The sequence below is a fragment of the Solanum verrucosum genome, unplaced genomic scaffold, assembly GCF_900185275.1.
Source record: "Solanum verrucosum unplaced genomic scaffold, falcon-dt-bn FXZP01000284.1, whole genome shotgun sequence".
Taxonomy (NCBI): Eukaryota; Viridiplantae; Streptophyta; class Magnoliopsida; order Solanales; family Solanaceae; genus Solanum; species Solanum verrucosum.
The window spans coordinates 3,184,493-3,211,957 of NW_026019936.1; positions in this window are offsets into that span (position 1 = coordinate 3,184,493).

A 27,465-nucleotide genomic window follows, 5' to 3' on the forward strand; every position below is an offset into this window, starting at 1 on the left:
CTTTGGGAACATTCATCCTCAAATGGAACTCAAGCTAGCATAAAAAAAAGTAGGAAAGAAACTATCATCCCAATATGAGCATACAACAACAACATACACTCAACATATCTAAATGAAAGAGTGCCTTACAACGAGTTAGTACTTTGGATTGGAGCTGAGTCGGAAGAAAAGAGATGAGGGTAACTCTTTTACATATCCTCATCAGCTTCCTATGTAGCCTCCTCAACAAATTAGTTCATCCATAAGACTTTGACTGATGTAACCACTTTGGTTCTCAAATTAGAAAATTGGAATCTCCTCATAGGATAGACGATCCTTTACTCCAATAATCTCAGTCGGCACAATTAGTGAACGATCACCCAAACACTACTTTAGCATAGAAATATGAAATATTGGACGGACAACTTCTAACTTTGGTTGTAGCTCCAACTCATAATACATTAACAACCCTCTTGGATATTTAGTAAGGACCAATGTAACGGGAATTGAGCTTTCTTTTCCGACATATCTCATAAGATCCTTCATAGGTGAAACTTTTAGATATACACAATCCTCAACCTCAAAATCCAAATATATTCTTCTAACATCAGTATAGGATTTCTAATGATTTTACAGTGTTATATACTTCTCTTGATTTATCTTCACATTCTCCATAGATTGATGAACAAAACCTAGTCCTATCAGCTCAGCTTCACAACCCTCAAACCAGCCTATAAGATATCTACACCTTTGACCATATAAAGCCGCATACAGAGCCATTTGAATACTTGAGTGATAGCTATTATTATATACAAACTCAATAAGAGGCAAGTGGTCATTCAAATTACCTTTGAACTCCAAGACACAAGCTCTCAACATTTCCTCAAAGGTGTGAATTGTGCGCTCTACTTGACTATCAGTTTGAGGATTAAAAGTAGCACTAATGGTCACCTTTGAACCCAAAACTTTCTGAAATGATTTCCACAACTGCACAGTAAACTAAGTACCTCTATCTGAAATAATGGACAAGGGAACTCCATGCAGTCAAACTATCTCACAAATGTACAATTTTTCATATTATTCTGCTATATTGTAAATCTTTATAGGCAAAAAAAGGGTTGATTTGGTCATCCAATCCACAATCACCCAAATAGAATCATGTTGTATGAGAGATAATGGTAAGACAATAATGAAGTCCATAGTAATCATCTCCTACTTCCATTCTGGAAGTGGTATAATATGATCTACATCACATGACCTTTGAAGATCAGCCTTGAATTGCTGGAAATTTGGGCACTTAGCAACAAACTCTGCAATGCAACTCTTCATCCCACTCCACCAATGGACCTCTCTCAAATCATGGTACATCTTGGTGGCACCTGGTTAAATCAAATATCGAGAACTATGGGATTCTTCCATGATTCTCTCTAGGAAATCATCCACATTTGGAATACACGGCTTACCTTGAGAGCTCAATACACAATCTCCCCCTTGTGCAAAGACCATCACTTTCTGCTTATGCAAATTTTCCTTCAACTCAAGTAAAATACGATGTTTTTCCTATTTCTCCTTTACTTCTAAAACTAATAATGATTCAGCCCCATTCATCACGACAACTCCACCTTCACTAGAATTTACAAACAGACTCCCAAATGTGAGTTTTTGTGAACTTCCTTTGCAAATTCGTTGTTTCTTTCCTTTACATGAGTACTACTCCCCATGGAAAACATGTTCAAGGCATCATCAACAACACTAGCTTTATCGGGTGATTGAGAATACTCATGTCATAATCCTTAAATAAGTCCAACCACTTCTTTCTTCAAAGGTGTGGGTCCTTCTTACTAAAGACATAATGGAGAGTCTTGTGGTCTCTAAACACATCCACTTAAATTCCATAGAGATAGTGACACCATATCTTGAGAGTAAAAACCACTACTACCAGCTCAAGATCATGAGTCAGGTAGTTCTTCTCATGAATCTTAAGCTACCTCGAGGCATAGGCAATAAAATTACCATACTAAATCAATACACAACCAAGTCCCACTTTAGATACATAACAATAGACGACAAAACCATTTGTACCCTCTGGTAGTCTAAATACTAGGAAAGTAGTTAACTGAGTTTTCAATTCCTAAAAGCTTTGCTCAAAACCTTCAGACTATTGAAACTTAGCTTTTTTCTGAGTCAACTTAGTCAGTGGGGACAAAATAAATGAAAACCCATCGACAAACCATCTGTAGTAACTAACAAATCCCAAGAAACTCTATATATCATTTTGGGACATAGGTTTGGGAAAATTCTACACTGTGTCAATCTTCTAAGTGTCAACTCGAATTCCATAGCTAGACACTATATTGCCTAAGAATGCCACAGACTCAATTAGGAAATCCCAATTATAAAATTTTCATACAACTCCTAATACTTTAAATTTTAAAGGAGTATCCTGTGATGCCTAGTATGGTCCTCCTCATTCCATGAATATATGAATATGTCATCAATACATAAAAGAAAAATCATGTCCAGATCCTACTTAAATATTTTGTTCATAATATCCATGAATGTTATAGGATCATTAGTCAAACCAAAGGACATAACAAGGAACTCATAATGACCATAACGGGTCATGAATGATATCTTCGAGATGTCACTTTCTCGCACTTTATACTTATGATAGCCAGATAAGAGGTCAACCTTAGTGATACAAGTGGTGCTCAGAAGTTGGTCAAAAAGGTCATCAATTCTTGGAAGTGGATACTTATTCTTTATGGCGACCTTGTTTCATTGAGGGTGATCAATACACATCCTAAGGGAACCATCTTTCTTCCTCACGAATAAGATAGGAGCACCCCAAGGTGAGACACTTGGTCAAATCATACTTTTATCGATAAGATCTCTCTACTAGTCTTTTAACTCTTTGAACCCAGCGGGAGCCATTCTAGATGGCTGAATAAAAATGGGTTGAACATCAGAAATAATATCTATTCCGAGAACTAGTTCTCTCTCAAGAGAGACTCTGAGAAGATCGTCTGGAAAGACCTCTGGAAAATTACTCACAACTGGAATTGACTGAATAAATAGTGTCTTAACACTAAAGTCATTCACTCAAACTAATGATAGATACAAATCTTAGAAACTAACTTTATGGCCTTAAGGTATAAAATGAAATGACCACCTTAGGCACTGCTGAACTTGTCCTCCACTCTAAAATTTTCTCATCTGGAAACTTAAACTTAACTACTTGGGTTTTACAATCGACGGAGGCATAACAAGCATGAAGTCAGTCCATACCTAAAATAACATTAAAGTCCATCATGTCTAAATCAACTAACTCTCCCATGGTGTCCTTGTGATATAAAGAGATGGTACAATGACGATAGACTCTTTATGCTAAAACAGACTCACCCACAGGTGTGGAAACACTGAAGCGCTCAAGAAGTTGTTTGGGGAAATGTAGAACCTCATGGCTACATAAGGAGTCCCACAAGACAAACTAGCACTTAGATCAAGTAAGGCATAAACACAAAGAGTAAAGACTTTAACTATATCAGGTACAACATAAGGTGAGTTCTCCTAATCCTGGCGACTAGCCATTGCACACAAAGGGTTTTGTATGTCCGCATCTTCCTGAAGTAGCTCCTTTTTGAGAAGTCACATATATTAAAGTTTCTAAAGTATATTAGGCTCTATTTCCCCTATATACCTCCCTATTCTTAGGGAAATGTCTCATGAACTAACTTGTGTGAAAATACATGCAACAACCATTAGAGTTATCACAACATTCATTAGGGTGGTTTCTCCCACACTTTGTGCAAACGGGGGTCCAACTAGCCCCTTGTGCCACACTACCAAAATACTAAGTACCTTGAGCTCTGAAATTCAAAAAACTCTTATTCGTGGAATCATTCCTGTTTCTAGGTGCATCTGAACTAGCTGAAGATGGAGCAGGTCCAGATGACCTCTACTGAAAGGATGACCGATTCCAATTTCTGGTTTTCTGATGGCCATTTTCATTAATTATTGTCTTGGCCCCTTGTCGCAAAATTCCTCTCTCTCTTCTAAATCATCCACCTCAACCTTCTGCACATGAATCATGAGTCTAGTTATGTCCATGTCCCCTATTAATATAGTTTCCTTACCTTCCTTGTTGGATATGCGGGATATCCAAGACATGAACAAACTCATCCTGCTCATCATATCTGCCACCATATCTAATGCATAACGTGATAGCTGAATAAACTTCAAGTTCTACTCATCCATACTCATCACTTTCTATTTTAGATTCATGAACTCTCTCACCATAGTTTCCCTTCACTCTAGGGAAAGAAGCACCCTAAGAAAGCATCCTTAAAGATAGCCCAACATAAAAGTAGTGCCCCTCTACCTTGTTCTTCTTCCAGTAATCATACAATGTTCTAGCAACACTTTTGAACTTATATTAGGCTAACTTTACACGCTCCGTATCAACAACACGCATTACCTCAAATACTTTTGAAGCTTTTCCACGAAATTTACTGGATCCTCAGTGACCTTCAACCGAATGATCTCCAGGGGATTCATTCTCAAGAATTCATGGATCTAGATTTATCAGCTACATTTTAGCGACCCGCTCATAGTTGAACATCTTGTTTGGCCACAAACCGTGTTAGCGTCTGAATTATATTTCTAAACTTAGCTTTGGTGACATTTCCCTGTAGAGGATGCACTTCTGGTGCATGGGGAGCGTCTTGATCTTGAGGATCAGCATTCCTCCTAGTAGGACATCCTCGAACAACTCTTTGTGTAGGCATGATCTGAAAAGACACATGTATGCACAAATTAGAAGAACTTTTTATCAAGTTGAACTATATGACATGAAAAGGAGTAAAAATGAAGTGAAATATTCCTAAATGCCGTATCCTCCAAATTATAAATGTGGTGTGCTTGACACCGATAAGAAGGACTCTACTATACATGACTTCAAAGACACCCAGGGACCCTTGAACTAGTGCTCTGATACCAAGTTTTTTATGCTTGAGCCTACACCCTAGACATGGCCGGCACTCGAGGAGCATTTTTGGTCCCCATGTAAAACCTTGGATTGAATGACTACTTAGCAGAAGACTTAACTCAAGAAATAAGGAGCTTTAAATGTACAATTAATTTGTTTATCTCAAATAAACTCAACTCAAATGTTTGAAAGTAGTCAATATTATAAATATAATATCTTGCAAAACATCTCAAAATAAAAGAAAAATATTGGGAGACTCTAAAACTCTAATTATCTATGAGGCCTCGATTGTTTTTAATAGGTGTCAAAACAAGACCCACGACGCCTTAAAACAACAAAAATGAAAGTAAATGTGATGTCTTTTGAAATGCAATGAGGCTTACCAAAATTGTCTAGATTGTAGAGGGATCTCAACAGAACATTTATTGATGATTCTGAACACATGTGTTTGCAGAAAAAAAGATGCAGGTCCAATGAGATTAGTACATTGAATGTATGAGTATGTTATATAGCTGAAGCAAAACAACTAAAAGAAAGTATAATAATAGACAAAATATATTCAAGTTGAATGTTAAGAGTTAAAAGAATAAAATCATTTAAAGCTTTAAGAAAATTACACATCTATGTACTTAATATAATAAGTGATACATGAAAATACACTTTAACTCTATTTAGGAGATTTTCTAACTGACAACCATCAGTTTTAGTTATGTGATGATACTGCATCTCACCCAGGCTACTCGAACTATCCTATACCATTATGGGTTATCAAAAATCTCAACTAATTGGATCCTCTACACAATAAGGATTCATCTAAAAAGTATGATCCTTTACCCATGTTTGCAAGACATGGATTTTGAGGATTTTGAGTTGTCTAAACTCATCCCCATATTTGTGCTCAATACTATTCCTAATAATTATATAATCATCCTCAAATATATAAGATATACTCTTTCTATATTTTGAGGTAATTACTCAAAATACCCTCTTAGAAGAGATAATGCTCTGAAAAAATTCTGAACACCTAAACTCATCTAGAAATCAAAGTTTCTCTTTCTCAATGTAACAAAAATGATACATTTTGGACCACTTAGTTCCCATATACTTTTTCTCAAAACTCCTCCTTGCTTTTTAAGAATTCAGTTGAAAACATTTATCTTTGTTCAAAAGATTCTCTATAAGAATTCAATGAATACTCAGGGAAAGGGTTCATGCTGAAGAATAGACATAACCAATCACCGCAGTTAATTTCAATGCACAATATTTAACAATTGAATAGTCAGAATTAGAAATTCAATAATCGGGAACTCAAGAAATCAAGAACTCAGAACTCGTATTTAACTTGTCTCAAGAATACTCAAATATAAGGATATAGCACTATATTAGTTTTTATTGATTCGAAAGTAGATATAGGTTGAGGACAAACTAGTCCAAAGCTATGATAGTCTTACATACCTTAAAGAATAAAGTTCTTGGCGAAGTTGATGCAGCTCGAATAATGATTGATACCCTAGAAATTTCTCCTCTTGGAACCTTGCTCTAAATACTTGAAGTGTTATTGAATGCAAAACAACTGATAATCACTCTCTAAGCCCTTAACTAGGTGTAATAAAATTGTGGTTTAGGCTTAGAATAGGGGTCAAAACAACATAGCTTGGGTATTAACCACATAGGAAACAACCTAAATAGCATTTAATTAAAAAAAGCATATTGTGCTACTTATATGGAAGGCTGGACGGTGTGTACAAGAGCTCACTTGATGTATAGGAAATCGTATAGAAAACCCCAAGTCTTGCAGCCTTTCACGGCTGGTCTGCTTTTCCTATACAACCCTTACGTTTGAAATGGACCATCTAGGTATCTATACAAGTGAGGCCGAATTCAGGTTGCCTTAAATAACCAACGAATGTCCCTAAATGACTAGTGGTGCCCTAAAAAGCTTTTTAGGATCTCGTGAAGGGTCCCTTGCTTGTTTTAACCTTGTGGACCTACCCGTTATTGAAATTCTTAATTCCAATTCCTCAATGCTTTTACTTCTTTAATTTCATATTTCAAATTTATTTCCGACCTCAGAATCCTCAACTTCTAAGATTTGGGGTTGTAATTTGGTCATTTGAGGTTTGAATTGAAACACTCTTCCACATCTTTCGGGCATGTAATCCTCATTCTAGGAGGACATATGATTGTTTCGTTTTCATAATTATGTTGCTTCGATTTGGGGGTTAATTTTTTACCCAATTCTGGTCTGCAATTTAAGTTAGTGATATTGGTATCGTTGGATCCGTATTAACTTACTCTTTCTGTTCTTTCTATCTTGGTAGCGATCTAAGGTTTTCTGGAATGAAAAAACACTCGAGTTATAGTTTATGTGTGGTTTTCATAGGTGCAGTAGGTTATTGCTACCTTTTCTTAGACTTGGCTTAGTTAGATTAATTATATCGTGGTAGTATTGCATAATTTAGGTTGAACCCTAGGTTGTGTTGAGCTTTATTGATTTTTGGATAGTTATAGCCATCATCTTGGTTGTTTAGCTTATGTTTTAGTTGGAGAGGACTTAGTTTAGGTGATCCTTTTTTGAGTAATGTACTTAGAACTTGCATATAGGTGGTGTGCAACTTAGTGTTGTCTTGTGTTTGAATGGTTTGATTGGTTTAACAGATGGTATAGATCCTTGAGTTGTGATTTTGGATGTTTATTACATTGTTAGGCGCGAGGCTGTAAGCTTGGATTGGCATAAGGTTTAGGTTAGTAGTTTTATGGTTTGACTGGTGTTCTACCTTATTTTATGTGTATGACATGAATTGGTAGTGATAATTCTTCTAAGGAGTTTCTACGTGATTGAATTTTGGGGAAAATGACTTGGTTTGTAAAAAGGGAAAATAGCCTTAATTAGTGGAAGTCCTTGAGACCCGTTTTGATTTACAAGTGGTAGAAAGGCCCGTTTACTTGATTTATCGAACCTTTCTGTTGATTTTACCCTAATGAGCTCGATGTATCATTCTAGGTGGCCCGTCTGCTGAGGCTTAGGCTACAGTTTATCATTTAGCTTTGCATTGTTCATAAGCTCAATGTATCATACTAGCCGGCAGGTTGGTACATATATATGTGTTATTTGTAAGTTCGATGTGCCATTCCAGGCAGCTCATGGATACATCTATCTTGGTTATTGGCTTAAAGTTGAGGTACCATTCCAGTCGGCTCGATGTTTCGTCTGGGCTTAGGATCTTCCCTTTCCTTAAAGTGTTACATTGTATCATTTAACTAGTTAGCTTTAAGTATGTGTATTGTATATTTTGTGTGTATCTTTCTTGCTATTTTTTGCCTGCACCTTTTTATACTCTTGTTGTGACTTAGCTTCCCCTTTACTTGTTAGTCTCATCGTGCTTCTTTTACATAGTTTATCTTTCTAAACTCGGTCGGCCTATGATGCCTTCTACGTACCCCATGTTTTGGTACTCATATTGCACTGCGACATCTTTATCTGATGTAGCTCCAAGTACGAGCCACCCTCAGTGAGCATTTAGATCTCCTCTGGCAGTCACAAACTCAAATTTATGGTGAGCTCCCAGCATTCAGAGACTCGTTGTTGTCCTTCTTTTATCTTGAATCTTATGTCTTTCCATATATATATATATATATACACATGAATTTATGTTCATAGTAGCTCCTGTAAAGGTGACTCACCAGGTCCCGGGGATTGGTATGCTGTGTTAGTTTGTCTTTTGGTCATGTTCGTACCTATTTTGTACATTTTGTATCGTACTACAAATATATCTAAGATGACTCTTCATTTTATATACATTATCCTTGTCTTCCGTTTATTGTTATTATTATTATTATTATTTATGGTTTATATAAATTGTGTCTTCCACATCTTGTTATTTGGGTGTAACAACCCGTATCCTAGATACACCAGAATGCAGATTTTCAGAAGTGCAGCTGCTACCTATGGAGGCCACTTACGGATCGTAGGTTAGACCACGATCCATGCACCAGGTTTGAGGAACGTGGTCCACAGAACAACCCTTGAAAACCTTGACCGTAGGTGGGACCATGGTCCCCAGAAAACCTCGACTGTAGGTGGGACCATGGTCCGTGGAATGTGGTCCGCAGAAAACCCAGAAAACCTCGACCCATGACCAGGACCTACGGACTGTAGGTTGAACCATGGTTTGTGGACTAGGTCCATGAAAAGTGGTCTACAGAATCCATCCTCTGAGCCGAACGACGGCTGACCAGGATGAACCGTAGGGTGGACCACGGTCCGTGGACCAGGTACGTCGGTTGGTCGTGACAGCTTTCGAGTTAGGGTCGTTTTGGTCTTTCCCAATTCATTGGACCCCTAAACTATGTCGTTTTAACCTTAAAGTACATGGTTTTGGTTAGTTTTAGCCTAGAAACATAACTAGAACTTAATTAAGTTAAATCATTAATCAAAACTTAGAAAAATTAAAACTCTAAGAGGAGAAATAAGTCAAGAAACCTAGTTCAAGAACGCAGCAAGATTCCATCAGTTCCAGCCCCAAAATTGAAAGATTTCTCCGTGGAATTCATCACCAGGTATGTGGGATTTCACTAGTGGGTTCCTTTCGCCCATTAGGTCCCTAGAATTAAGTCAGATTCTTGATTTCCTTACTATAACTAGACCTAGGGTTTCTAGGACTTCAGAAGATTATCAGGAATTAGTTATTTACATGTTCGAAATCAGATTATCATTTCATTACATCGTTTCTCGCATGAATTTCATAAACCTAGTTATGTATTTCTTTGGTTCTTGAATTACACATGCTAGGCCAGATATTTCAGTTATTCAGTTATACATGCCTTAGTTATGAATGCATCATTATCAGATTAATTATCACATTCTCAGTTTGCATGTTAAGTTTTGAGCTATCCAGTATATTAAAGAATTCAGTCATAATGTGTTAATCATATAATCTATTGGGAGTAGCATAATATCGAGTTGGACTAGGGTCAGTCACCCATATAGTCCCAGAACTACGAGCCACGTAGGTTGTAAGTCCCCTTTGTGGGCATCATTTTAGTGATCATGCCAGCATGACTCTACACCTTTGGCTGGGTGTATTGGGTCCTCTCGATGTGGAATATGCATCGGAGTCTACATTTAGTTCATGTGGTTTTATTGTCGGTTATTAGTAGCTCCCTCAGTTTTGTCAGATTCTATTGCCTTGACCACATTTACAGTACAGTCATTATTCAGTCTCAGCATGTTATAAATTTGGTCATTTCATTCAATTAGCTCAGTACTCAGTATCTAGATCATGTTCAAATTATATACTTGCTTTATTTCTTGTTTAGTTATATGTTATTTCAGTTTTACTATATCCTGCATGAGCAGTACCTTTCAAGTACTGACGCATACTCTACACGACATCTTCTCGTGATGTAGGTTCAGGTTCTCCGCATCCAGATCACGCTTAGATCGGTCCCCGATCTCTAGTTCAGCAAACATCAGTGGTGAGTTCTCATTCTTCGAGGACAATAGTCATGTTATCTTTTCAGTATTTCAGTCTTTTAGTTTCAGTCTTGCTAGACTTAGCTGGGGTATGTCCCAACACTTCTAGTCAGTTAGAGGCTATTTTCAGACATACATAGATTCAACTTAGTATTTGAGTTTGATGTTTCTTTGTTATTAAACTCTCAGATTTGATATATTCAGTTTTAGAATGGGTATTCCCCATCACTTTCATTTTCATGATATTTAAGCTTCTGCATCAGGTATTATTATTCTTAGTATGCTCATGTCATGCCAGAAGGGTTAGTTTGGCGTCACTTGTGATCCTAGGTCCCGTGTGTGTGTTTCGGGGGTTGCTCGGGGCGTGACAAACTTGGAATTAGAGTAGTAGGTTTAAGTGTCCTAGGATGTCTGAAATGCCACACTAGGTAGAGTCCTTTTCATGGGTATGTAGTGCGCACCACATCTAATGAGAGGGAGGCTACAAAGTGTATTAGGAAAATCTTCATTTTCTTCTTACTCTCATCGTGCATAAGGTATGATCTAATTCCATTAACTCGACATTCTACCTTTCAGTGATCATTCCTCCTCATAGAGCTAACGCCAGGAATGCGAATGCCAGGAACGCAAATGCAGCTCCTCCAGTCCAGATCAAGAAGTTTCAAATGCAGAGTTCCGGAACGCCATTCAGATGTTGGCTTAGAGCGTTGCTAACCAGAACATTCAGCGGGTTCCAGTTCCAGAAGACGCATTTGTTGTGTCAGCTGCACTTAGAGTGCGAGATTTTGTTACGATGAATCCGCCAAAGTTCTTAGGATCACTGATTGGTAAGGATCCCCAAAAATTAATTGATGAGGTCAAGAAGATCTTTGAAGTGATGCAGGTAAGTGGGAATGATCAAGTTGAGTTAGCATCTTACCAACTTAAGGATGTGGCTCATATCTGGTATACTTAGTGGAAAGAAAACATGGGTACAGATGCAGCTCCTATCACTTGGGATTGCTTTAGTGAGACCTTCCTGGACAAGTTTTTCCCAAGAGAGCTAAGGGAGGTGAAAGTTCAGAAATTTATGAACTTAAGGAAAGGTAGCATGCCAGTCCAAGAGTATGGGCTCAAGTTTACCCAACTTTCAAGGTATGCTTCTCACATGGTTGCCGATTCCAGGGCTCATATGAATAAGTTCCTATATGGAGTGTCAGACTTGGTGAAGACAGAGTGTAGAAATGCTATGTTCTTGGAAAATATGAGCATCTCTAAGATCATGGATCATGCTCAGTAGGTTGAGGGTGATAAGCTTAGGGAACATGCTAAGGAGAAAAAGAAGGCTAGGATTGGGAACTATGACTATTCTTAATAGAAATCAGGTGGTGGAAATCGCTTGCAGGGTCAGCAAAAATTTTCAGGTCCAACACTTTCATCAGCTAGTGTTTCATCTTCCAAGTTCAGACATGATCAGAAGGGTAGGGTATCAGACTCTAAGATTCAAAGTAGTGTTTCAGGAACCAAAACCTACCCTACTTGTCCTAAGTGTGGTAAGAACCATCTGGGTGAGTGCCTTGTAGGAAAGGAAGGATTCTTTGGGTGTGGTTAGTCTAGTCACATGTTGAAAGATTGTCCTTCTAGACAGGGTCAAGGAGGTAACAATGGTAGAGCTCAATCCACAACTTCAGTAGCACCAGCAGGTTGCCTGACTTAGTAGGGTAACTCATCTGGTACATGTGGCAGATAATGCCAAAACAGGCTCTATGCTCTCCAGGATCAGGAAGATTCTCCTGATGGAGTAACTGGTATATTACAAGTCTTTGATCTCGATGTTTATACTTTGTTAGATCCAGGGGATACTCTTTCCTTTGTAACTCCTTATATAATATTTAAGTTTGATGTTAGTCCAAAAACTCTCTCAGAACCTTTCTCAGTCTCTACTCCAGTCGGTGACCCAGTTATAGCTAGACGGGTATACATAAATTGCTCCATCACAGTCTCTCAGAAAGTCACATCAGCAGATCTTGTAGACTTAGAAATGGTAGACTTCAAAGTTATTCTAGGCATGGATTGGTTACATTCCTATTATGCCTCAGTCGATTGTAGAACTAGGATTGTTCGATTTTAGTTTCCAAATGAACCAATCTTAGAATGGAAGGGTAGTCTCTTAGCGCCTATGGGTCGATTAATTTCTTACCTTAAGGACAAAAAGATGATTTCTAAGGGTTATCTCAATCATCTAGTTTTAGTTAAGGATTCAAGCTTTGAAACCCCAACTCTTGTGTCAGTTCCAGTGGTTAATGAGTTTCCAGAAGTGTTTCCAGAAGATCTTCCCGGAGTTCCTCACCAAAAGGGAAATCAACTTTGGAATTGATCTACTTCCAGATACCTAGCCTATTTCTATTCCTCCTTACAGAATGGCTCCAGCTGAGCTTAAGGAACTGAAAGACTAGTTGAAAGACCTTCTAGAAAAGGTCTTCATCAAACCTAGTATTTCGCCATGTGGTGCACCAGTGTTTTTCGTGAAGAAGAAAGATCGTTCTCTCAGAATGTGTATTGACTATAGGGAGTTGAACAAGGTCACAATCAAGAATAAGTACCCCATCCCCAGGATAGATGAGTTGTGTGACCAAATTCACGGTGCTAGTCATTTATCAAAGATAGACCTCATATCGGGTTATCAGCAACTCAAATTCAGAGATAGTGACATTCCAAAGACAGTCTTCAGAACTCGGTATGATCATTATGAGTTTGTTGTTATGTTATTTGGACTAACCAATGCTCCTACAACTTTCATGGATTTGATCAACAGAGTGTTCAAGCAGTATTTGGACCTATTTGTTATCATCTTTATTGATGATATCCTCATTTATTCTAGGAATGAGAAAGAACATGCAAGTCATTTGAGGGTTCTTCTACAAACTCTCAAGGATCGCCAGTTATTCACTAAGTTTAGCAAATGTGAGTTTTGGTTGCAATCCGTTGCTTTCCTTGGTTACATTTTGTCTAGGGAAGGGATTCGAGTGGATCTGAGGAAATAAAAGTAGTGAAATAATGGCCCAGACCTACCTCCTACCTCCTACCTCCCACCTCTCCTACAGATATCAGAAGTTTCTTGGATTTAGCGAGTTACTATAGAGGGTTCGTAGAAGGGTTTTCATCCATTGATTAAGTCGACTTAGAAGAAAGTCAAGTTTCAGTGGTCAGATAATTGTGAGAAAAGCTTTGCAGAACTGAAAACTAGGTTGACTGCAACTCCCGTTTTGACTCGACCAGAGGATTCAGACAGTTATGTTATCTATTGTGATGCATCCAAGATTTTCCTAGGTTGTGTGTTGATGTAGCGAGATAAGGTTATAGCATATCTCTAGACAACTTAAGGTGCATGAGAAGAACTATCCAACTCATGACCTCGAGCTGCAGCAGTGGTGTTTGCGCTTAAGATTTGGAGACATTACTAGTTTGGTGTTCACGTGGATGTGTTCATAGACCATAAGAGTCTTCCATATGTGTTCATCCAGAAGGAGTTGAATCTTGGCCAGAGAAGGTGGCTGGAGTTCCTCAAGGACTACGATATGAGTGTGCATTACCATCCTAGTAAGGCCAACGTAGTAGTAGATGCCCTTAACAGACTATCTATGGGCATTGTAGCACATGTTGATGAAGAAAGAAAGGAACTAGCTAAGGATGTTCACATGCTTTCTCGATTAGGAGTTCATCTTATGATCATATCAGATGGAGGTGTAAAAAGTTTAGAATAGGTCAAAATCTTCTTTGGTAGTAGCAGTTAAGGAAGAGTAGGACAGTGATCCAATATTGCTTGAACTCAAGGGTGCAGTCCATCAACAGAGAGTTGATGTTTTCTCCTAAGAGGGAGATGGTGTGCTTCGCTACCAAGGTCGATTATGTGTTCATAATATGGGCAAGTTGAGAAAACATATTTATACAGAAGCCCATAACTTCAAGTATTCTATTCATCCATGTTCCACGAAGATGTACCATGATCTGTGGGTAGCCTTTCGGTGGAATGGTATGAAGAGGGATATAGGAGATTTTGTGGCTAAGTGCCACAATTATCAGCAAGTGAAGGTAGAGCATCAGAAGCCGAGGGTATGACACAAGAGATCGACATTCCTACTTAGAAGTGGGAAATGATTAACATGGATTTGATTACAGGATTACCTCATACTTGCAGACATCATGACTCTATTTGGGTGATAGTTCACAGAGTCACTAATTCTTCTCGCTTTTTGGCTATCAAGACTACAGATTCGGCGAAGGACTATGCCAAGCTTTACATTAAATAGATAGTCAGGTTTCATGGGGTTCCTTTGTCTATCATCTCAGATAGAGGTCCTAAGTTTACCTCTCATTTCTGGAAGTCATTTCAGAAAGGTCTAGTACTTAGGTTAATCATAGCACAACAATTCATCCAAAGATGGATGGTCAGATAGAGCGTACAATTCAGATCTTAGAGGAAATATTGAGAGCTTGTGTGATCAATTTCAAGGGTAGTTGGGATGATCACCTTCCTCTTATTGAGTTTGTCTACAACAATAGTTACTATTCCAACATTCAGATGACCCCTTATGAGGCTTTGTATGGGTGTAGATGTAGATCTCCAGTTGGTTGGGTTGAAGTAGGTGAATCAGCCTTGATAGGTCCAGATTCAGTTCTTGATTCTATGGAGAAAGTGCAACTATTAGAGATAGACTTAGGACATCCCAGAGTCTCCAGAAGTCTTATAAAGATGTAACGAGAAGGGAACTAGAGTTCCAAGTTAATGAGTGGGTTTTCCTAAAAGTGTCACCTATGAAAGGGGTGATGAGATTTGGAAAGAAAGGGAAGCTCAGTCCTAGATATGTAGGCCCTTACATGATTTTGAAAATGAGTGGTAAAATGGCTTATGAGTTAGAGTTGCCAGCAAATTTAGCAGCAGTGCATCTAGTTTTTCACATTTCACTTTTGAAGAAGTGTATGGGTGATCCAACATCCTTAGTACCATTAGAGATTATGGATGTGAAAGATAGTCTCTCTTATGAGGATGTACCAGTTGAGATTCTTGATCGTCAGGTTAGACGGTTGAGAAACAAAGAAGTCTCTTTATTCAAGGTTTTGTTGAGGAGCCATTCCATAAAGGGAGCAACTGGGGAAGCTGAAGCAGCCATCAAGTCCAATTATCCTCACCTCTTTCCTTCCGATTCCACTACGGGTTGAGGTAATAGTTCCTCTTCAGTTTTACAGTCATGCATGCGCAGATTCAATCTTAGTAGTATGTTCCTTCAGTTTTTACCTGAATTTTCTGTGTATTTGCATATTTTTGGAACTAAGTTCAGTCAAAAATCATTTTTTCAGTGTTTAGTGGTAAGGTTTAAAGCTCTTTCCCTCCATTCCAACAAGTTTAGTATTCATTTGAGGATGAATGTTCCCAAGGGAGAGATAATGTAACATCCCATACCCTAGATAGACCAGATGTAACGTCCCGTAAAATGAATAAGTGAAACTAGAGCCTAACTTGTGTGTCTTTGACTGGTTTGATGTTGTCCCGAGATTTGATTGAGGGGTTTAGGGGTTAAACGTCAAGGTACGACTCCCCAAGGACCACCCTAGGGGTTCTTGAGGAGGACTCTAAAGCCTAACTCCTAAGACCCCAAGATCAACAAAAGCTGGAAATTTAGGGTGACCTACAGATGGGGTTCACGACCAGTAGCTCCATCCACGCCCCGTGGATTGCCTCTGTAGGTCAAGCCCCATTTTTGCCTAGCTGAAGCCCCATACCATGTACCAACACAACGGTCCGTGAGTCTAGGGTGTGGTTCACTGCTAGTTTTCTGCCCAAGTCGGCCAAGGTGAGGGGTGGTTTCGGAAATTCCTCCCTTGGTTGGTTTGGGTCATTGACTGTTATTATTGGTTTATTAACATATTTTAAGGGTTTTTAATGTATTAAAACATATTTTAGACTTCATTATTTCACAACCACCAAACTTAGAAACCTCTCATCTCAAAAAGTTCTCTCTTTGGAAACCTCCATTGAAGGTGAAGACTTCAAGTTTCCAAGGTCAAGACTTCAAGTTTTTCAAGGGATTTTCATGGATCTTTTCTTAAAAAGGTATGGTGCTCTTCATCCTTGACTTATTATCTTTCAAGGAGCCAACTTCAAAGTTACTTCAAATCTTCAAAGTTTATCCCAAAATCCAAACTTTCAATCTATGCATGGGTTCAAATCAAAAGAATTTCTAAAGAAATTATCACATTCAATTATGAATGAACTGTGGATTCAAAGATGATTTAAAGTGAATTCTTCCTAGAACCCATGTTTTCCCCCAAATTTGTATGTTGTGATTTCAGAATGGGATTTGATTGATTATGATGGAATGTGAATTGTTAATGTTTATGTGGATATAAAATGTTGAAATTATGCTATTACTCTTGCCTAATTGTATTGATCCACTTGAAAGGCGGAGGTATTTAATTACTATGTATAATGTGAAGGATATGCATGTGATTTCAATGATAGAATAATGATCTTGTACATAATGTAAATGTGTTGTGATTAAAAGCATATTCTCACTTAACACTCATGAATGTGGATGATGGAATCTGAAGGGTTCTATAATGTAATGTTGTATATCTTGAATTGGTGGGCTTGTACATCCTATTCTTGTATGAATGAATGCAAAAGTGAATGTGTATCTTGAATTGGTAGACTACGTCATCCTTTTCTTGTATTGATGAAAGTGACCTTGAATGAAGTATCTTGAATTGGTAGGCTTAGGTATCCTCCTCTTGTATAATGAATGTATCTTGACTAAATGTCTTATTGTGTTGAATTGGTAGACCTAATGTTGGTAGCCTTTCATAAATAAATGAATGAATGAATGATGAAGTCTCTAGGCTAAACCTTAGATTTGTAGACCTAATGTTGGTGGTTTTTCATAAGGATTCTAGGAACTAATGTGATGTTAAGCCTTGGATCGGTAGACCTAATGGTGGTGGCCCTTTCATGTGTGAAATGATGAACCTTGTATCGGTAGACCTAATATTGGTGGCCTTGCTTGGAAAGTCAATGAGCTATCCTTAATGTACCTTGAATTGGTAGACCTAATGGTGGTGGCCCCTTTCTTGTCCAATGTACCTTGGGTCGGTAGGCCTAATGTTGGTGGCCCTCTCAAGTACAACAATCTAATGTGAATGAACTACTCTATGGGAATGAAGGCTAAGGATCGAGTGAATATGACTAAGATGGTGGCTCTTCCAATGTTAGGCTAGATTCCAATGAACATCTTTCTTATCCAATAACTGTGTGCATATGATGTTTACTAGTTCTACCCTTGGCAAGTAGAACGCCCTTGTTCGGTGTGGGGTCACACGACAACAAATTCCATTATCTAGCTCTCATGGTATATGTTTGTTAATGCCTATTCCCATCATGTGAGATGTGCACTATGGTTTCTTGAGAAGATCTATGAAGTGTGGGTGGTAGTATGGGATGTCATCCATGCATTGCACGAGTAGGCTTTAAGAGGGTCATAGTGAGTTCTCTAATGTCTTCATGACTAATGAATGAAAGTCCTTTAAATGAAGCTATAAATGAATGTTGACTCTTATATATGCTTAAATGTAAATGATGCATGCTATACTTGGATTGTATTGAGTTACTTCCTTGTCATGACTTGTTGTATATAAATGTGCCTTGCTTATGGTAACGTCAAAGGAGTACATAGTGTGAGTAGTAGTATGGGGTGCTACTTGCACATTGCACAAGTATGACTTAGGAGTTGTCTTAGTTGATGGTCCTTATGTGATGAAATAACTTATTAAAGGTTTAGGTCTCTTGTGTATGAGTACTATTGAAGATGGAAAGGTTGAATGGTAAGTTCACTTTTGGTGACCTTAATGTGCTACCTTTGTGAAGATGGTGGTATGGGATGCTATCCATACATTGTACAAGGTATAGCATGACAATTACTTGAGGTGAAGGTTTGATGTGAATGTAATGGTTTATATGATGATTATGTTCTATTTTTGATAAATGACTTGCATTTTGGTTATGTTTCAATATTATGTCGCTTATACTTGTGTTCTTGAGATTTTACCAAATGGCATAAAAGCATGACTTTCAAATAACATGTCTGTTTTAAGCATGTTTTTGCATGACTTCCATACTTGGTACTTTTTGTGCTAACCCCATTCTTCTCCATTTTTACCAAAGTGTAGGGTTTTTGGATATTGGTGTTCTATGCTTGAGGAGTACATTTCTAAGGTGCTTGAAGATGAAGACTTGGTGACTCTTCATAGTTTTGAGGACAAAACCCATTATTTTCCTTTTTTTCTTTTAGTTTATGTTAAAGCTTTTGTATGGGCTAAGTCCCAATAATGTATTCAAAGTATTAGATGGTTTGAGACATAGTCTATAAAGTTTAGGAAGTCTTCCGCTTACTTTTTAATGAAAATTTCTTCGATTGTAAAGGAAAGTTTTTAATTCTTCTCTATTTTTCCTATGTTCTTATGTTCAAGAATGCTATGAGGCTTGTATGAGACCCCTTCGGGGTTTGGTACGCCGTGTCACATCTAGGGACTAGCCTTGGGTCGTGACAAACATGGCATCAATGTGCAATAATTTGGAATGGTCTTCGGATGTCTCAAACCACATTTAGTAAAGTCTTGATCATAATATGAAGCGCACCACATTATGAATAGGAGGCTATTGGGTGTTAATAAAGTTTCACTTCTTCATTCTTCAAGTCGTGCCATAGAGTTTAACTCTGTAATGCCTCTCTCTTATTCCTTATCCGATGGTCTTTAGGGTATGACCACTTGAAAGGAGTATCTAGAAGGTGTGAGGGAGGAAGGTTGGTTGTGATGCCAATAATGGCTATGTGACTTGTCAGAGTTGAGATGGTAGTTTGTGGTGTGTCTTTAGTATAAATGTGTTGCTTTATGGTTATGTGTGTTGTTGGTAGAACCCGGCTTAGTCAAGATGAGTTTTGAGGTTTGTTGAAAGAGTTGATGAAATGTGGTGTCGTAGAAATACCTAGATAAGTTGAGTGATGCCTTAAGGGGTGTAGTGAGTTTGAGGAGTTTAGACCCGGTGTGGTAGACTCATGTGAGACCTTGAATGGTGCTGGTAAGGTTGTTTGTGAGCAAGAGTTGCTTAATGAGGACCTTCTTAGTTTAAAAGCACCGGTGTGTTGATAGTTCCTTATAGTTGTGAATATCTTGTTAAGGTTCCTTTGTTGTTTCATGTTAGCCTTAGTTGGGTTTACTCCTAAGTGGGGGATAGTATGTTGAATAATAAGGTTGTTGAGAGTTGTGATATCCTTATCTATTTCCTTCTATTCTTATTCAAGCTTGAGACAAAGTGTTCCTTTTTGGCTTGTTTCATGTCTTGGAGTCATGTGTGATGTGGTGTTTCCATGGGTTTCTTTTTTGCTATGCATGTTCTTGATGAATTCTTATTTGAATGAGAAAATGAGTTTTCATAAATTATGTTCCTCATCTGAATGTGCATTGAGTATGAGTTACTTACATGCATCATGAGGTTAAATGTTGAACATGCCTAACTATGCTTTTCAGTAAAATTTAATAATGGGCTTAATGATGTTATGATGAACATGATTAGAGTTGGAGAAGGAAGTTCCTCAAATGAAATGAGAAAGGTTGAAGTTATGATGCATAATGAGTTTGTAGATAGTTCCTACCTTCTTGTTTTGCTTTGAGCATTTTGATGTGGAGTTGATGTTTCCTCCTAGTTTAGTGCATTGTTTATGATGTGGCATGCATGATGGGCTATTAGTCTTGAGTCTTTAATCCCTTAATGTGTTTAAAGTGTCATTCGAGGATGAATGTTTCTAAGTGGGGGATGATATAACTACCCGTAAAACAAATAAGTGAAACTAGAGCCTAACTTGTGTATCTTTGAGTTGTCATGAGGTTTGAAGTGGTTTGATGTTGTCCTGAGCTTTGGTTGAGGGGTTAAACATCAAGGTACGAATCCCCAAGGTGCACCCTAGGGGTCCTTGAGGAGGACCCTACAGCCTAACCCCCAAGATCCCAAGATCACAAAAAGCTGGAAATTTAGGGTGACCTACGAATGGGTTTCACGACAAGTAGGTCTATCCACGCCCCATGTATGGCCTCCATAGGTCAAGCCCCCTTTTTGCCAAGCTGCAATCCCAGACCACGGACCAACAGGACGGTCCATGAATGGACTCACGATCCGTGACTCTAGGGCGTGGCTCACTGCCAGTTTTCTGCCCAAGTCGGCCAAGGTGAGGGGTGGTTTAATAAATTCCTTCCTTGGTTAGTTTGGGTCATCAACGGTTATTATTGATTTATTAACATATTTTAATGGTTTTTAAAGTATTAAAAAATATTTTAGACTTCATTATTTCAAAACCCCCACAAAGTTTGGAACCTCTCTTCTCCAAAAGTTCTCTCTCTTGAAACCTCCATTGGAGGTGAAGACTTAAAGCTTACAAGGTCAAGACTTCAAGGTTTTCAAAGGATTTTCATCGATTTCTTCTTTAAAATGTGTGGTGGTCTTCGTCCTTGACTTATTATCTTTCAAGGAGCCAACGTTAAAGTGACTTCAAATCTTCAAAGCTTACCCCAAAATACTAACTTTCAATCTATGCATGCTTTCAAATCAAAACGATTTCTAGAGGCATTATTACATTGAAATGTGAATTGATTTTGGATTTAAAGATGATTTAAAGTGAATTCTTCACAGAACCCATGTTTTCCCCCTAATTCCTAAGTTGTGATTTGAGAATGTGATTTGATTGATTATGATGGATTGTGAATTGTTAATGTTTATATGGATATAAAATGTTGAAATTATGCTATTACTCTTGCCTAATTGTATTGATCCACTTGAAAGGTGGAGGTTTTTAATTACTATGTATAATGTGAATGATATGCATGTTATTTCAATGATAAAATGATGATCTTGTATATTATGTAAATTTGTTGTGATTAAAAACATATTCTCACTTAACACTCACAAATGTGGATGAAGTAATGTGAAGGGTTCTATAATGTAATGTTGTATATCTTGAATTGGTAGCCTTGTGCATCCCATTCTTGTATGAATGAATGTAAAAGTGAATGTGTATCTTGAATTAGTAAGCTAAGGCATCCTTTTCTTGTATTGATGAAAGTGACCTTGAATGAAGTATCTTTGAGTTGGTAGGCTTAGGTATCCTCCTATTGTATAATGAATGTATATTGACTAAATGCCTTAATGTCTTGAATTGGTAGAACTAGTGTTGGTAGCCTTTCATAAATAAATGAATGAATGAATGATGAAGTATTCTAGGCTACACCTTAGATTGGTAGACATAATGTTAGTGGCCTTTCATAAGGAGTCTAGGAACTAATGCGATGTTAAACCTTGGATCAGTAGACCTAATGGTGGTGGCCCTTTCATGTGTGAAGTGATGAACCTTGTATCGGTAGATCTAATATTTGTGGCCCTTCTTGGAAAGTCAATGAGCTATCCTTAATGTACCTTGAATCGGTTGACCTAATGGTGGTGGCCCCTTTCTTGTGTAGTGTACCTTGGGTCGATAGGCCTAATGTTGGTGGCCCTCTTAAGTTCAACAATGTAATGTGAATGAACTACTCTAAGGGAATGGAGGCTAAGCACCGAGTGAATATGGCTAAGATGGTGGCTCTCCCTATGTTAGGCTAGAGTCCAATGAACATCTTTCTTATCCCATCACGATATGCCTACACAGGATGCTTACTAGTTCTACCCTTGGTAAGTAGAACACCCTTCTTCGGTGTGTGGTCACACGACCCCGTATTCCATAATCTAGGTCTCATAGTCTATGTCGGTTAATGCCTATTCCCATCATGTGAGATGTGCACTATGGTTTCTTGAGAAGTTCTATGAAGTGTTGGTGGTAGTATGGGATTCCATCCATGCGTTGCACGAGTAGGCTTTAAAAGGGTCATAGTGAGTTCTCTAATGTCTTCATGACTAATGAATGAAAGTCCTCTAAATGAAGCTATAGATGAATGTTGACTCTAATATATGCTTAAATGTAAATGATGAATGCTATACTTGGATTGTATTGAGTTACTTCCTTGTCATGACTTGTTGTATATAAATGTGCCTTGCTTATGGTGACTTCAAAGGAGTACTTAGTGTGAGTAGTAGTAGTATGGGATGCTACTTGTACATTGCACAAGTATGACTTAGGGGTTGTCTTAGGTGATGGTCCTTATGTGATGAAATAACTTATTAAAGGTTTAGGTTTCTTGTATATGAGTATTATTGAAGATGGAAAAGGTTGAATGGTAAGTTCACATTTGGTGACCTTAGTGTGGTACCTTGGTGTGGATAGTGGTATGGGACGGTATCCATACATTGCACAAGGTATATCATGAGGGTTACTTGAGGTGAAGGTAATGGTTTAATAGATGATTATGTTCTAATGTTGTTAAATGACTTGCATGTTGGTTATGTTTGAATGTTATGTCTCTCGTACTTGTGTTCATGAGATTTTACCAAATGGCATAAAATCATGACTTTCAAATAAAATGTCCGTTTTAAGCATGTTTTTGCATGGCTTCCATACTTAGTAATTTTTGTGCTAACTCCATTCTTCTCCAATTTTACCAAAGTATAGGGTTTGGAGATATTGGTTTTATATGCTTGAGGAGTAGGTTTCTAAGATGCTTGAAGATGAAGAGTTGGTGAGTCCTCATAGTTTCGAGGACAAAACCCATTATGTTCCTTTTTGTCTTTAGTTTATGGTAAAGCTTTTGTATTGGTTAGGTCCCAATATTTTATTCAAAGTATTAGATGGTTTGAGACATAGTATATAAAGTCTAGTAAGTCTTCTGCTTGTTTTTTAATGAAAATGTCTTCGATTGTAAAGGAAAGTTTCTAATTTTTCTCTATTTTTCCTATGTTCAAGAATGCTATGAGGCTTGTATGAGACCCCTTTGTGGTCGAGTACGCCATGTCGCATCTAGGGGCTAACCTTTGGTCGTGACACCAGAATGCAGATTTCTTGAAGTGCAGGTGCCACGTACGGGGGACTTCTACGGATTGTAGGTTGGACCACGGTCCGTGGACCAGGTCCATAAAAAAGCCCCAGAAAACCTCGACCGTAGGTGAGACCACGGTCCGAGGACCAGATTCGTGGAACGTGCTCCGCAGAAAACCCTGACCCAGGACCATGACCTATGGACCGTAGGTTGAACCACAGTCTGTGGACCATGGTCTGAATAACCCATCCTCTAAGCCAAACGATGACTGACCAGGACGGACCGTAGGGTGGACCAGGTCTGTCGGTTGGTCCCGACAACTTTAACCGGACCTAGGATCACGAATGACCCCAAGCTAACCCTGAGCTGATATATAATAAGCCAACTAAATATATCTGTGAAAAGATAACTAAAGCGGAAGCTTAAAACATAAAATAACTGAATGGTTGGTAAAATCCAATACTGGTCTAATTATATATATAAACTTCTATAAAATTCCAAAAGTTCAATAACAACTTAAAGAACAAACTCAAACTAAAGTTGAATCTAATACTATGTCTGAAAAAATCCTCTAACCGACTAGAGCTACTGGGACATGCCCCCAACTAACTCTAGCAAAACTGAAACTAAAATAAAAGACTGAAATGGAAAACATATCTATTGTCCTCAAAGCTTGAAGACTCACCACGAATACTGTTGGGTATGTGTCACGACCCAGTGGTACACCCTAGATGTAACATGGCGTACTAGACCTCGAAAGGCCTAACACAAGCCACTTAGCATATCATAACATAAAGTAAATAGAAATGATGCGGAAATTTTAAAAAAAATTTCATACAATCGAAGTCTTTTAAAAAAGCAAGCGGAAGTCTATAACACTATGTCTCAAACCATCTAAACAACTTGAATAACTCTTGGGATGCATCACATACAAAAAGGTTAAAACATAAAAGAAAGAACATAAAGGAAAGGTGATCACATCCTGGATGCTATGAGGACTCACCAAGTGTTTAACTTTTTGCTCTACTAGAACCTAGCCACAAGAATGGAACTCAATATCACCGGACCATACATTTGATAAGAATTTAGGAAAGAGTATGCGTTAGAACAAAATGTACTAAATATAATAGCTAGCATAACATCATAAGAGCATAACATAAGGGTTAGTCAACAAAGTATACCATAATCATAAGAGATAACAACATAGTCATAAGCATATTTTCTAGAATACACATAATATAAGCATTAGTCATCATAAAGAATAGTCCATATACAAAGACAATTCTTAGACCTTCATAAAATAAAGAGAACCATTTCATAAGTAACATCCAAGTATATTTGTGCAATGCATGGATAACACCGCATAATCCTATCCATGCTAAGTATCCCCTTTGGCCATCATAGTCATACTTACAACCTCATAGACTCATCCTTAACTTAATTCTCATAGACAAGGGAATCTTCACCTTTAGTTAAACCTATCATGGAAGGAAACTATAGCAACAATCCAAGCTAAGCATACAAATATAAGAGAAACACTTCATAATTAGCTTCGAGTCATACTTTTGCAATGTATGGATAATATCCCATAATCTCTTCCATTCTAAGTACTCCTTTAGGCCATCATACATATTGATCATCTCTGTGATCTCACATTTAGTTCATCATTCATGGACAAGGGGAATCGCCTCTAGTCATACATATCATGGAAGGCCTATCAAGCTACAATCCATGCAATTCATTGTTCATGACATAATACAAATTAAGGAATAATAGGTATTCGCCTCCATGTTCATTTTAAGGAATCATAGATATTCGCCTCCATGTTCATTTTAAGGAATCATAGGTATTGACCTCCATGTTCATTTTAAGGAATTATAAGTATTCGTCTTCATGTTCATTTTAAGGAATGATATGTATTCGCCTCCATGTCCTAATAGGGTGTAATGTAAGTATTCGCCTCCACATCACTACATAAGGATCAGAGGTATTCGCCTCCATGATCAACATAAAAGCTAATGGGTATTCACCTCTTGCCTTGTTTTAGAAGCCATATATTAAGGGTAGTCACCACACATTTCTCATATCATGACATGGGAAATCACCTCATGTTTATTGATATAGGAATAAGGGAATTCACCTCACATTCCTCTCATAAAAAGTTCTTAGGGGAATCACCAGAAGCATCATCACATTTCATAGTCCTTAGACTTAGATTCATTTTAGGTGAGCAAGCCTTTTAACCTAGAATCATTCTATGTGAGAGAACCTTTCAGATCATATCATATTCATGCATAATTGTGTATATGAGAATGTTCTTTCAAAAACACAACAACGTATCATAATCAGAGAAACTTCACTCTCAAAGTGTTTTTAAGCATATTAATGGATTCATAAGACATGCATAATATCATATTTTTCCTTTTCAAGGGTCAAGGCTCATGTCAAATCAACACCTCTAGAATTACTACATTAGACATGGATTTCATCATACCTCAAGTGATTCTATCACTTCATATACTCAAACATTCATATGCTAGATTAGGTGGGTAGAGTCCATCCACAACAATTCTATCTAGTAGTCTACCATTATCATGCAAGCTTCACTCTTATTAGCCTTAATATCAATAGCTTTACTTCTTACAATCATCATGTGTGCCTAGATTACAAGACATTCTATTCACATACTTCATTCTTAAGCAATTCTAGTCATATATAATCCTAAAGACACAATCTCAATCATTACTAGTCACGATCTATCATGTATAATTTAATCTAATTCAATTCATGTTTATATACTTTCATTCTTGCTCAATTACTACACATGTCATCAACCCTAGAAGATCATCTCTAAATCCTAAATTTCCCTCTATAGGGAACAAACCCATATTACTTCAATTTTATCAATTAGACTAGGGTTAGGCATGGAAAATATGTAAATTCATCATAATAAAATGATTCACTACGAATTCAATCATAAACAATCAATATCCACTCAATTGGATTCATACTCAACTTAACCCACAATATTGGAAGGAACCCTAACTTGTATTCGGGATTTCATCTTCACAATTGGGGGGATTCGAGGAGGCTCCATGGATGGAAGAATCCATGTATGAATAAGCTAACATACCTTGATTATAAATCCTTAAAAAGCTTGCAACAATGGAGTCTTGACTTAGCTTGAACCCTTATTCTTCTTCACTTTCTAGAGAGAGGATTTTTTTAGAGAGAATTGGGTTTGTTTTGGGGGTTTAGAAATAATTATTTGGAATGACTATATTAATGGATTAAAGTCTTTATATAGTTGGTCTAAACTAGGGTAAAATGACATCACTTATTAACTAATTAATTCCAGAAAGTTCCATCATTCCCTCACTTAACCGCCCAGTTGACCTTCACTGCCTCACCCACGAGACCACACCCATGGGCCGTGGGTTGATCCACGGGGCGTGCTGGTCTTTTGTGGGTGGTGTTCTGCAAGTGAACTTTTGCGACCCTGATCCACAAGGCGTGGACCCCCTTACGGGGCATAGGTCCCTTCGTGGGTGCACTGCCTTGGGCAGCTTCTCTTGGGCAGTATTGCTAGGGTCCTCCTCAATGACCCTTGGTTGGTCCTTGGGGAGTCATAGCTTGACGTTCTACCCCAAAACCCTTCATTCTAAGTACAAGAAGTTAAATCTATGACTCTAACCCTCATGTCAACCTCTAGTTTAGCCTACTAGTTTCTTGGGTGTTAGAATATCTCCCCCCTGGGAACATTCGCCCTCGGATGACACTCTAGGCAGTTCTTAAGGTCACAACTTTAGACTAGCAACCCATAATGCATGCAGCACATCTAAATGCACATAAACAAAGGAGGAACTTCTTGTCCAAACTAAACATACTCAATGAAACACAAGGAAGTAGGAACTATATCTAAAAACCCAAAATGCATGAAATTCAACATTTACTCATGTTCAAGGAGGAACTACCATCTCCAAACTAAAACATGCTCAACGCACTCTCATGGAGCTTATATGAAATTTACTTTCAAAAG